Genomic DNA, 14057 nt, shown 5'->3' with positions numbered 1-14057 from the left:
TTCCCAGGTGTTTGCTCCCTGTCCCTGGCCTTTGGCTACAAAATGTGTGGTCTCGGTTGTTGATTTGTCTGGATTTTAGAAATGTCTAAGAGTGGCGAAGCATCTAAGTAGGAGTGTTTCCACAGAAAACTGGCCGGAGGAACAGTGGTGAGGAAGGGAGAGACCTGCCTCAAATGTGAGTAGCACTATTCCGTGGACTGAGGAACAGAGGGATGGGGAACAGCAGGACGGAGCCACCTCTGAGTATGCACATGGCTCCTGCCCTTGTCCTCTAAGGTCAGGCTGCAACAGTATCAGACTTCTAGTGGGGACACCAGGATCAAGGGATCAGTCAGTGTTTTGGCCCCAGACTGGACTAGGACTACTGCAGTGGCCTGTTTATTTAACTGGATGGCTAAAGGGCTGTGGGTCTTTGTGGTACACAGATGTGTTTGAGGTTGTATAAGTCAAGCCAATAAATCCTATTATATATTATATATCATGCTGTGTTTACACATGCGTTCATTGATTCTATCTTCCTAAGCTACCTGTAGATAACAGCAGATACAAGGTTTACACCTGTGGGATTACATCCACAAATCGGATTGGCTCAGAACCTAAAACATAGAGCTAGAGTATATACTGACAGGTTATTTTCTTGTCATGATTTCCTTGTTCTAGTTTCATTTCTGTTGCTATGATAAAATATCCTGAGGGAAAGCAACTTAAGAGAATGGGGTTATTTGACTTACAATTCCACATTACAGCCTATCTCTGAAGGGAAGTGAGGCAGAACTCAAACAGCTACTCACATCACATCCAAAGGCAAGAGAGGAGAGAGAAATGCATGCAGGCCTACCTGCTTGCTTGATCTCAACTAACCTTCCCCTCTCTGGAACTGTTTAGGACCCTCTGCTTAGGGAATGGTACCGCCCACAATGGACTGTATCTTCCTACAGCAGTTAACAAAGTCAATCCCCGGCTGACATGCCCATAGGCCAACCTGACCTAAATCATTCTTCAAAGGACTCTCTCCCCAGGTGATTCTAGGTTGTGTGCAGTTGACAGTTAAAACTAACCAGCACAAGGATACAATGTAACAACTCTTCACATGGAATTGACATTGACTTGAGTCCTACAAAAGGTATACAAAAGACTTATATGGAAAAGAGTCTGGAAAGTCAAAGATTTTGGTAATCATTGATGTGTCTTGGTGCCAATACTCCTCAGGTATAGAGAAACAAATGAGCTAAGAAAAGGAGAGAGAATCCACATGTGGTGGGACATTCCTGCAATATCAGTGCTTAGGGGGGCTAAGAAAGGGAAATCATGAGTTTGAAGCTACTCCACTCAGCAGAGGGAAAGAGGGATAAAATAGAAGGCTCTGAAGAGGCTCCACTGCCTGAGTCATTGTGTGGCACTCTGAGGACCTGTCTATAGTTTACACAAACACTAAACACCTGGCTGATCTGTTACGAGACCCTGAGGCCACGTCAATCAGCGTCGTTCCACAAGGGGTGGCTGACACCGTGATGATAATTATCACAGCATTCAATTGGATGACAGCAATGCCCTTCAGCAGAAGCTGTCCAATGGCCTTGAGCTCCCTTTGGTCATCCATTTACTGAGGGGACCTTCTTAGATGTCCCTGAAAGGGAACAAGCAAACATTCCGCTTCCACTTCAAGCATACCTAGCTATATTGATTTATCGGACCTTTCCTCTCTATAAATGTTCATAACTGTTACGGTGTGGATCGCAAGTGCTCCCCCAAAGGCAATGTCTTATGCCTTTGTCCACTGTTGTTGGAGCTATGGGAGGGTGGGGACATTGGGAGGAAGCAGGTCACTGTAGACATGACATAGAAATGTATGTTGGGACACAGACTCCTTTCTCTTTGTCTCTTGGTCACGGCAAAGAGAACTGCTTGGCTCTGCATATGGTTCTGCCTCGCCATTGGCCCAGAAACCACAGTCACATGACCACAGACTGAGACAAACCTTCCCTCCTTTTAGGTGTCTGCTTCAGGTATTTTGTCACAGCGATCAAAAGCTGATCAACAACCAGATTTGGGGGAAGGGGTTATACTTCTTAGCACAAGCATTTGTCCCAGCACCAGCCTAACTCTGGATTCCAGTTGTGGAACTAGAGATTGTCTCAGTCAAGGTTCATCATATGAAAAATACTACAAATTAATTTGTGCTGCCTTAGTCACAAAAGGAACTTGGTAAGAAGGTTACCGTTGTCCCTGGTGGAAGGCACGAATGAGGAGACTGGAGGGTCTGGGACCTCACAGTTTCTCCGCCCCTCGTGTCTGTGTCTGTGTCTAACTGTCTGATTCTCCCAGATCTTCAGAACATTGTTCCCTGCTTCCACATTCACAGAGTGAAAGAGCAGCATCCTCGCAGCATCCCAGAAACATGAGGTCATTCCCAAGCCCCTTAAACTCAGAATCCCTGAGACCCAGCTCCAAGTTCATCTCCCAAAGGTCCAAATGACCATGGGGGAGAGTTGACCACATTTGTGTAAGATGTCCACAGCAGCCACAGTGTGTAAGACAGCAGGCAGAGACAGGTCTAGGGGAAGGAATCATGCTGTGGACAGTGATATTAAACCAAAAGGGTGAGGGCAAAGTGTAACTCTAAAAAATAAAAGGGCCATCTTGCATCTAACCCAAAATATAATTGAGTGTCTGCAAAACAAAAACACACTGATATTAATCTCCGGGTTGAGGAGGTCCCTCAGATGGGCCTACTTGTCTGTTTCCAAACTCCACGGGCACCTGCGTATGACATGCTCACCCTAAGGCTGAACCTCCCACTACCGTGTTCGACGTGTTCTAAAGCAGAAAGTTCTAGCAGCCACACTTCTCCCAGTATCCGTTGACAGGCTGAGGTCCGTCTTATGCCTATATTCCTGGATATGTGTTGTTTCCCTACAAGAAAAGTAAACTAATCTGTGGAAACCATGGCCATTTCCCACCGTGTTAAGTTAGTGTTTCTGTACCCGCCTCTATTTTAAGACTTCTCCAGGGAGTGAACCTAGCCAGGGGCTTCCTGCACACTAGGCTAGGACTCGGCCCCGAGCACATCCAGCCCTTCAGATGATGTTGACTTTGTTATGAGTTGCTTCTCTGCATGTTTGGTTTTTCAAACATTAAATATTGACATTCTCGAAGAAGATGGAAACAAAACAATAAAAGTCAAATTACCGTCTTTATACTTTTTGTCACCCCCAGTGAAAACACTCTGACAGCGTGTGCAGTTTATAAAAAGAGGGGGTGCACCGTGCAGTCCTCAGGAGGCAGCCCCTAAAGAAGAGCCCACTCCTGGGAAGGAGACCTGGGGAAGCTGGACAAGGTTCCAAGGCGCCAGGGAACTTGAGACTCCAGCACAGCCAGAGACCAGACAGTGGCAGACAGTGCCCTCTTTCCACTCCCAACCCCAGGCCAGGGCAGATGGCAAGTCTTCAAGCCCACAGGACTTGGCACTCCTGACGCCAAGGCCAGCTCTGGCTTCACATATCTAAGGTGAGAAACTAGAAAGTCACTAACTGGCTTTGCCTTTGCTATGTGACAGCTTCCCTGGGAGCGATTTGCCTGCCAAGAAGGATGTGGCACCAAATTCATGTGGTGCCATAATGGATACCTGAGTCAAGTCCACTCTGCTCACACGCCAGACCCAAATGCCAGAGCAACAGACACTCAGCTGAGGGACCCAGACAGGCAGCCTGAAAAGGTCAAGAAGTCTCATACGAAGATCAACAGTGTCAACTAACCTGGACCCTGGGAGCTCCCAGAGACTGAGCCACCAACCAACGAGCATACCCTGGCACACATAGCAGAAAACTGCCTTGTCTGGCCTCCGTGGAAGAGGAGGCACCTAATCCTGTAGAGACTTGATGCCCCAGGGGAGAGAGAGGGAGAGCGCCCTCTCAGAGGTGAAGGAGAGAGAATGGGGTGAAGAACTCTGGGTGAGGGGACTTGGAGGAGGCCAACATTTGGAATAATAATAATAATAATAATAATAATAATAATAATAATGATAATAAAATAATTAATTTTAAAAAGCCTCAATGTGCTGATATCATTTTAAAGAGGAGTATCGGGGGGCGGGGGGTGCTTCTAACGGTTAACTGAAGAGATGCTACAGAGAAAGATAAAGAGCAAGCAGGACATGGGCAGGAGCAAGGATGAAGAAAAACGACCACACTGGAGAGGCTCCTGGCCCTGTATGTCTGACACACGGCATCCCCCAGAGCAGTACTGGCTGAGAGACTGTCACCCCAGCCAGACATGAAAGCCCTGGAACTTCAAAAGGTCAAATAACCCACCCAAGGCCATTCGTCTGCTCTAATGGGAACTGAAATCCAAACTAGGTTCAATTCGCCTCAGTCTCTCCCATGTCTTCGTGCTCCCAGGGCCTGCAGTTCCAAAGGCAATCGGGAACTTAAGGCTTGCAAGCATTTTGTGGGGATGGGTGCATGGTTTTGAGCATGCCTGTAAACACACGCATGCCAAGGGAGGGAGGGTGCCAAAGGTCAGCTGCGGGCGTCAGTTCTCACCGTCCACCTTGTTTGAAACAGTATCTCCTGCTAGCAGCTGACTATCCGGGCGATATGGAAGTCCAGGAGCCCCACCCCTATCTTGCTATGGCGCTATTACAGGCACATCACTACACCCTGCTTTACCTGGGCTCTGAGTATCCAAAGTCGGATCCTCAAACACTCACAGCAAGTACTTAACCACTGAGCCACCTCCCCAGCCCTCTGAACTAGGAGAAAACACCTCAGGTTAACAGGAGCTCACTTCAGGAAGGCGTGAGCAGCAGCTTCTCAGGCTGACACTGTTAGCCTCTCTGGTTAAAACTGCACCTTCCGCAACCTCCTCTCCAGAGAGCCCAAGTCTTTGGGCCTGGGGTGAGACCCCAGAGTCCCAGCTTAACAGACACCAGTTCTGGGACAGCTCTTCAGAAACTCTGGTGGGAAACAATGGCACGGACAGTGCGGGGTGTGGAGAGGAACCGGAAGTCTAGGTTGTAACATGGATGGACAGACAGAGGCTGAAATGAAAGATCCTGGCTAACTGCTCCACCCACTTCTCTGCTTTTGCAGAGGCCTTGTCTCAGGAAGAGAACATTCTGGAATCGCTGAGCAAACATAGAGGGAAACGGGAGGAGTCTCCAGCATCACCAAGTGCCAAAGTACCAAACCTAAGCCAAGGCTTAAAGTAATCATGAATGCTTGATCTAAGGTTATAGATGAATAAGGAATGAAAATAAGGGAAGGAACGTACCGAGTCGATGTTATTGACTTACTCGATGAGAGGAATGCCAGAGCTATTATTTAGATGTCAAAATAACTCCAAGAAGAGTACAAGGCTGTTTTGATAATTTGAAACCCAATACCTGCCCGCTTTGAGACAGGGCTCTCAGACACCCAGCCTCCGTAAATCCCGCTGCACCGCTCTGAGCAGGTCACATTTCGTCTTCCAAGGTTATACCGTGTTAAATTATATGCAATTTCAAAAAGAGCAAACCCTTGTCCCGCACTAGAGTCCCTCGTCTTAAAAGCATGCTTTGGATCAAATTAATTTATAGCCCGAGGGGGTTTGGGGAGAGAGAAAGCTCAAAATTCCAAGTGAAAATAGCCCAGAATCCGGTTGCTTCTTAAATATCAGGAGATGTTGTCTGGGGGCTGGGAAGGGCTGTGCAGAGAGATACAGGTAAACGGACCAACTGGGGACTGTCAGGGTCTGGTAGACGCTTCACAGGGAAAAGGTCCAGTTGGATGTCAGAGAGCATGAAGTAGGGGCCCAGCACCCACAAAACGCTAAGCACAGCAGAGGCGCTGAAGCAGGATAGACAAGGGCAGGGAGCATCATGGGGATGATCTCGATGCCTGTTTCCAAAGCCCTTACCGGTCAGCCGGTAGCTCCGGCCGGTGGCTCCAGTCAGCTTTCATGAGGGGCTTGCTCAGAGTAGCTGCTTTCTCTGTGTCCTCTCTCCTCTCTCCCACCATTGAGATGCAGCCTAACTGGAAGCCCCTCGTGGTTAGAATCACAGTATTAATTCAGAATAATCCTCTCAATGAGTAACCTCCTGGTCTGAAGTCTTATCCAGCTCTCTTCTAAGTAAAAGGACTTAGTTTCCTCCAACTCTGCCATAGAAAAGTAAACACAGAGGGATTCCCAAAAAGAAATCCAGTGGGGTTGGGGGTTTAGCTCAGTGGTAAAGTGCTTGCCTAGCAAGCACAAGGCCCTGGGTTCGGTCCCCAGCTCCGAAAAAAAAAAAAAAAAAAAAAAAAGAAGAAAAAAAAAGAAAAAGAAAAGAAAAGAAATCCAGTGTTAAGGGCTGTGTTTGAAGTAACTCCTTTCGTCACCCGTGAAGCTTAACGAAGGTCACTAAAACATATACGACTTTTAAGGATACCAAAAGTGAAAATCTAGAGCAATGGTCCTCAACCCGTGGGGTACGACCCTTTTGGGGGCAATCAACCTTTTCACAAGGGTCACCTAAGACCGCTGGAAAGCACAGATGTTCACATCACAATCCGCAACAGTAGCAGACTACAGTTACAATGTAGCAACTAAACAATTTTACCAACGGGGTCACCACAACATGAGGAACTGTATTAAAGGGTCCCACGCAGCATTGGGGAGGTAGAGAACGATGCTTGAGAACAGTCATTTGCCGGGTAATTGAACGCACACACCAAAGCATGCTGTGTGCTAGAGTACCAAGCCACGTGCTACCTTCGAACAGTGGACAGATGTTCTCTGGCATTTAAAAAAAAAAAGCATGACTATAAATGTCCATTATAATCACCAAATATCTGTTTTCTGACTAGAACCGTGGAGACTTGAGGCAGCCCCATGGCAAAGGTCCTGAAATAGCCCTGACTGTATAAAATCTCAAGAACGTGGCGTGTTAGAAAGGTTTCATTCACCTTCACTGGTAGACTTTTCTACATCTCCGAGCTTTTCTAAGGCACTCACAGTACTGCTCTCACCTGACCCACAGCTTACACTCTTGGTAAGAACATACCTGTGCCTTCTTGATTTAACCAATCCCTTAAGTTTGGAGTTCCCGTGCATCTTTCCGGTCTTTGTTACTTTCTCCTTGTTTCTAATACTGGACTAGTTTTGAATCTATAGCTTGGCACACTAGGTACTCTTGGTGGTTTGAATAAAAATGGCCACCATGGGCCCAAAGGGAGTGGCACTGTTAGGAGGTGTGGCCTTGTGGAAGTGGGAGTGGTTTTGTTGGAGGAAGTGCATCACTAGAGGGTGGGCCTTGAGGTCTCAGAAGCTCCTGCCTGGCCAGCGTGTCACTGTCGCTTCCTGCTGCCTACTGACCTGGATGTAGAACTCTCAGCTACCTCTCCTGCACCAAATCTGCCTACACGCCACCATGCTTCCTGCCATGATGATAATGGACTGAACCTCTGACCTGTAAGCCAGCCCCAATTAAATGTTTTTTTCTTTATAAGAGTTGCTGTGGTCATGGTGTCTCTTCGCAGCAATAAAGCCCTAACTAAGACCCTACTCAAGGTGTACTCCCATTCCATGGACATTTCCTCCACCATGGAAAGGTGCCTGTGGTGTATTTTACACACCTGTGTCCGATAACAGCATCTGGGTTGGGAAGGCACTCTTGACTAACACCCTTGGGTGGGCAGGACCATATTCAAGGACTTCCTATCACCAATACCAAGACCCCAGCGAATGGCAAGAACCATCCTCTTTCCTGGTGGCTGACCCAGATGGCCGACCTACCAAACGAAATGGACACTAGCTGTATTCTCCTATTGCTGCCTCAGAGACACTTTACACTGAGGAGGCTGTCCAGTGAGCTTTATAAAACACGATGCTCTCACCGAATCCCTGAGGAAACCACCTGCCCCTTGCTTTGTGGTTTTCCCAGCTTTACTCAACTTAAGACCATGTTATACCTACCTCTAGGGGCCTGTCTTTGCTTCTTTTAGAAAATCTATCATGGTTAATTCTTAGTCACTTCAAAATTCATAGCTATATACCTGATATGTTGGTATGTATACAGGTCTGTAGTCAAGCACTTGGGAGGCAGAGGCTGGAGGAATGTGAGTTCAAGGCCAGCCTGAGCTAGATAGCAAAAACTTACTTCAATAATTGAAAAAAAAAGTGATTTTATGAAATGTATAAAAAAATGTTTCTAGTTTGACAACTCGCAAATGTCTTTCTGAAGGACCTGGGAGCCATCCCTTTGAAACAGAGTCATTGTGACAATTCCCCCTCTCCGAGTCTCACTTGAAAGTAGCAGCCTGCTTGGACAGGCATCAGAAAGACTAACTCTGTGTCATTGTCCTCAACCTCTGGCCTTTCTCCTTCGCTAAGGCTCCCTGAATGAAGTCTCCCTTATGTATTTGGCTTTGTTCGGCACGGTTTTCTCTTTAACAGGAGCTTATTATTCCTATGACATTGTACTTCACGGAGAAAGGAGAAAGCTTTTCTCTTGCTGCTCCAAGGAGTTATTTCTCCGAGAACACAGGATTCTTAAGTTCTTCATGGCAAAGTGCCCATGCCAGTTATGAGCCGTTTGGGAAACAGTGAGATGTGACTCAGTGATGTTGGGTGTGAGAGCCATGATATTAACAACTTCACTGTCACATGAACATGACAGAGACCGCTTAGGCACACTGAAGACTCCAGTGTCACCAGGTGGCAGAGTCCTGTGAAGAGAACAGAAAGGAGATTTATCCCACGTGGCCACTTTGGGAGGAGAACCCATAAAGAGGTCTAGTGACCCCAAGTTCAGCACTGGGACACTGGCATGAAGTTCAGGTTTCATCAGAGGGAAGGAAACATATACACCTGAGAGGTCTTGGTCACAGCATGGACCTGTCCACCACTGATTCTCTGTCTCATCTCTGGTCTGGCCTGCAAGATGGTCCAGTCAGTTACTGGAATGGGGTAAAATCTCTTCCAGGGGATCAAGTTCTCTCTCTGGCTGGCAACAAGGTTCAGCCTGCTCCTTGTTTCTGCAAGAATTCTTAGGTGAATTCCAATTTCTTGGGAGCCATTGTTTCTTACATCAAGAGTCTGACAGGCAAATGGACTGTGTAAGTGTCTGTCTTTAGAATTGCCAGGGTGGATATATGTCTGTACAAGTCTGTGTGGAGAACTAGTCATCCTTATCACCCATTCATGCACTCATCAAATACTCACTGTGTGGCGTGGATTGAATGAAAATGGCCCCCATAGTTGTATAAGGGTGGCACTATTAGGAGGTGTGACCTTGTTGGAGAAAAATGTGTCACTGGTGGTGGGCCTTGAGGTTTCAGATGCTCAAGCCAAGCCCCTCTCCTCCCCCTTCCCTCCTCCTCCTCTCTCTCTCTCTCTCTCTCTCTCTCTCTCTCTCTCTCTCTCCCCACTCCCTGTCTCCCTCCCCCCTCCCCTGCTTTGGATCTGGATAGAGAATGCTCAGCCACTTCTCCAGCACCATGTCCGTGTGTGCCGGGATGCCACCATGCTCCCTGCCCTGATGACAATGGACTGAACCTCTGAACTGTGAGCCAACCCCCAATTAAATGTTGTCCTCTGTGAGAGTGCCTGTGGCCACCATGTCTCTTCACAGTGACAGAAACCAAGAAACCAAACTAAGACACTGTGTTTTGACCAGAGGCTGTTCTGGCATCAGGGTAGATTAGATTACAAAGAGAGAAGTATGCAGAGTATTGGCGTGCTTTTTGCCCTTGCCTTTCTCTGCTTGATCTTAGAGGTTTGCCCTTGCCAAGAGCAAGGAAGATGATGGGATACATAGGAGTTAATGGAGAGCACATCCACGTCTGTACACTGAAACAGATGGTTTCTGCTGTAGTAGTTAATTAGTATTCTTGGGGTCGCTGTACCCCTTGCTGACTTTGAATATCTGTTAGGGGTTTCTACCCCACTTCAGATCATATTGTTCCCAGATAAAAGACACAGAAACCTTTAGATTTATTTTTAAAAAAAAAAACAAAACAGGATTGGGGATTTAGCTCAGTGGTAGAGCGCTTGCCTAGGAAGCGCAAGGCCCTGGGTTCGGTCCCCAGCTCCGAGAGAAAAAAAAAAGAAAGAAAACAAAACAAAAAACAAAAACAAAGACAAAAAATGTAAAAGCACCAGAGTTGGGCAGATATCAACCCTCTATGCTATTTTGTCTACCTCCCTGTGGTGATTCCTGAAATATCACTCACCATGTTGCACCTGGGCAGTTCCTAACCCATCAGGTCAGCCCTCACGGCCATGAACAAGTTCCTGGTCCATCTAACCCATGGCAACTTCCTTCTCTCTCACTCTCATGACCCCAAGCCCAGGAACCCTGCCCAGCCCCCTTTCTTCTGCCCAGCGAAGGCTGTAGGCATCTTTATTAACCAATCAGGGATAACTTGAGGGACAATGTTTGTACAACAATAGCTGGTGTGCAAGAGAACTGACTGGTGTTGGGCAGTCAGGAAAGAGTGTTTAGCATTTGGATACACAGCAACACAGGAGATGAACCCCAGCACTCGGCAGACTGATGCACTGCGCTGCCGACCTCAGAAAGACCGCCCTTGCTCGTCCCCTCTGCAGCATATAAAGAGCCAGGTATAGGGGACTAAACTGTGCAGTATTTGGAAGGGAAGACCCGCCCCTTTCTGGCCCTGAGTGAAGTGTGGTAAGGAGAAGAAAATACAGAGCAAGGAGGTCAAGAGAAGCCAGCAGTCACCCCACTTTCAAATAGGGATATCCAGACAGACACGCCCATCCGAGCATGAATATGTGCTGGTGATTCTGACAGCTCCCAAAACATAATCATTCTAATGGAATGCCTTAAGATTCAGCTGCAACAGGCAGCCAGCCCCCCAACCCCCTAGGGCCGAGAGCCAGCAGACAAAGTAACTCTCCACGAGCATGGGTTCCCAGCCTGGGGCTAGGTGAGAGACAGTCTCGGAGGTCTGCAGGCAACAAAATACTAGCAAGGAAGAGATAGCACAGGGAGAGACAGCATAGGTACCTTGGAGGTAATTACTATCTGAACTGAGAAAGAGAGAGAGAGAGAGAGACTCCAATGATCCCTCCTCACCCATGATCTTGACTTATACAGTTACCTGTGATCAATCACAGCCTGAGGATATTAAATGAAACATTTCTGAAATAAGTAGTTCATACGTGTTAAGCTGTACATGAATTGGGAGTAGCATAAATAAATCTGATATCCCATTCTGACCCACCCAGGACATGAATCATCTAGTATGTCCACACAGGACACAGTAGTTGTCCATCGGTCATTTAGTTCCCAGTTCAGTTATCAGATCAGCTGTAGCAGCTACAGCAAAGCAGATATCCAGGCAACCCCATCGTCCTTCGTAAGGGCCCCACAGTAAAGAGGATTGACGCTGGCGTTGGGAGTGCCAGGGGGAACCATGAAGTACCAGGCAAGGGCAGATGGTAGAGTACTTCTCATGCCAACACAGGGACCTGGGTCTGGATTTCTAAGACTCACCTAAAAGTGACTGTGCATGCCTACAATCTGGGTGCTGAGGAGATGGGGGCGGGGATCCCAGGGCGTTGCCAGCCGGTATAGCTGACTGTTGAGTTCCAGGTGCAGAGAGAGACTCTGTCTCAAAAAGTAGAGAAGCAGTTGAAGAAAACACAAACATCAACGTCTAACCTCCACACACTTGCACATGCACACACCTGCACATGTACACATATATGTGCACACACCTGCACATGTACACATATATGTGCACATACCTGCATGTGTACACACATATGCACCACACACACCTGCACATATACAAAAATATGCACACATACCTGCACATGCACACACATATACACATACCTGCATGTGTGCACACATATGCACACACACACCTGCACATGCAACACATACACACACACACCTACATGTGCATATGAGCATACACAACCAGCATGTGTGCACACATATGCCCACAGCTGCACAATCACATGCACATACAAACACGCAAACTCACACATAGGCGCATGTATCCACACACACCTGCACATGCACACACACGCACATGCACACTTGCACACACCTGCACGTTTACTCACATATGCACACACACCTGAACGTGTGCACATGTAGACTTGTACACATAAAACAGCTTTCCTAGTGATGTACTAATTAGTTTTATTTTGACAGAAACCACATTACCATAAGTTCTCTCACAGTGTGTATGATAACCGTCCTCTCTTTCTGTTAGTCTCTGCTGTTAATCTTACAGTGCTTAACTTATAAAATAAATGTCATCTTAGGTATGGATGTAAGAAACAAAACAGAGTACATGGAGTTGGCACGCATAATTCCAGGATAGTGGAATGGGCAGTTGGGGAGGGAGAACAGCTGGAGGCAGGGAAGCCAGCGTGGGACGTAAGACACATGGACACCAACGTCCTTCTCACACCCAGAACCCAGGTAGGGAAAGACACACTGGAAGCTATTTAAGCCTACTTCTCCTTAGACAGCTGCCTACAGGTATTATTTTAGTTAAGCCAAGGTTTTTAATATAAACTGGATGGTACAGGAGTCATAGATAACCCAGAAACCTGGGGGACAGAGGACAGACACAGAGAGAGAGAGAGAGAGAGAGAGAGAGAGAGAGAGAGAGAGAGAGAGAGAGAGAGACCAAAATTAAGGGAGTGCATCTTCTCTCTAGTGTGAGTTCAGCTGATAATTCCACACGGTATTGGCCCTACGGCATGGCTCTGGCATGGGTGCTCTGTGGATCCCCATTTACACAGGAGGAAGGGACACAGGATAGAAACGTCCAGCAGAACTAGTACCAAGGGCACTCAGAGTTAAACCCAGAGGAGCGTCTTCTAACCATTTCTCACCAGTCCCAAGCAGAACAGAGCTAAGGCTTGAAGTACCTGAGCCGCTGAGCTGCCCCGGTCACCAAGATGAAGATAACCTCTGGAATGTTCAGTATACAACGGTGTCCCTCAGCAGTAAACAAAATACATGATGTCTGCGTATGGTGGGCTCATTGACACAATCTCCCCTCAAAGAAAATGAAAATTTGTAAAGCGGTCAATAAAGATGAGGCGGGAATGAGAAAGGGAAAGGCCAGGCAGAGGGGGCTCCTGTGAGAGGTATACGTTTAGGGGAACAAAGAAGGATGCGAAATGCTCTTCTCTGTGTCCAACTGTGAAGTTTGGTTAAAGACGTGCCCTTGAACTGGAATGATCAAAGACAGCTTCCAGTAAGTACAGCTTGGCGGACGTGCGATTTACTTTTTATTTTTAAACTGAATTCAGTAGAGACCTGCATGCATTAGGTTAAGATGATTAACAGCTGAAGTTTGACCTTGAAATAATCTTTACATTGTAAATTCTTAATGATCAAAACCGTGTTCTCAGTGATTAATACATATTAGTGATTAATTATTAAAGAAGAGTAATTACAAATACATATTCTTAAAATCTTGAGGCTTTTAAGCCATTTGTTGAAGTGACTGGACATTTTTTTTCAAATTTGCAGGGAAAAAAAAGAATCCCATCTGGTTCTCACATTCATTGTCAGTGTGTCGACAACCAGAGATGGTATTTCTCTACCTCTTGTTCTCCGTTGTCTCATAAGCAGGAATTCACAGCAACTGCATCCCATCAAAGCAAAAGAAAGAAAATGGCTCTACAGAAACCCATAACATTACAAAGTAATCCTGGGTTAAGGAAGAACAAAGCAAACTGGCAAATATGTACGAACATGGTATAATGAAATGTGTTATTTTGTATACTGACTTAATAAAAATAAATAAACAAAATAACACACATATACACACATACATACATACATGTGCAGCGCGTGCACGTGTGCGCGCACACACACACACATACACACACACACACACTCACACAGGGGTCTGGGAGATGGCTCAGTTAGAAATGTGCTTACCATACAAGGGCAAAGGTTCAATTCCCTGCACTGACATAAAAAAGAAGGTTTTGGCGTCATGTGCCTGTAATCCTGGAGCTGGGGAGACAGAAACAGCATTTCTGGGCAAACAGGTTATCTCAGGTTCAGTGAGAGATCTTATCACATAAAAAAG

This window comes from Rattus rattus, chromosome 4, assembly GCF_011064425.1.
Source record: "Rattus rattus isolate New Zealand chromosome 4, Rrattus_CSIRO_v1, whole genome shotgun sequence".
In the NCBI taxonomy this organism is placed as follows: Eukaryota; Metazoa; Chordata; class Mammalia; order Rodentia; family Muridae; genus Rattus; species Rattus rattus.
This window is presented reverse-complemented; position numbering follows the sequence as displayed.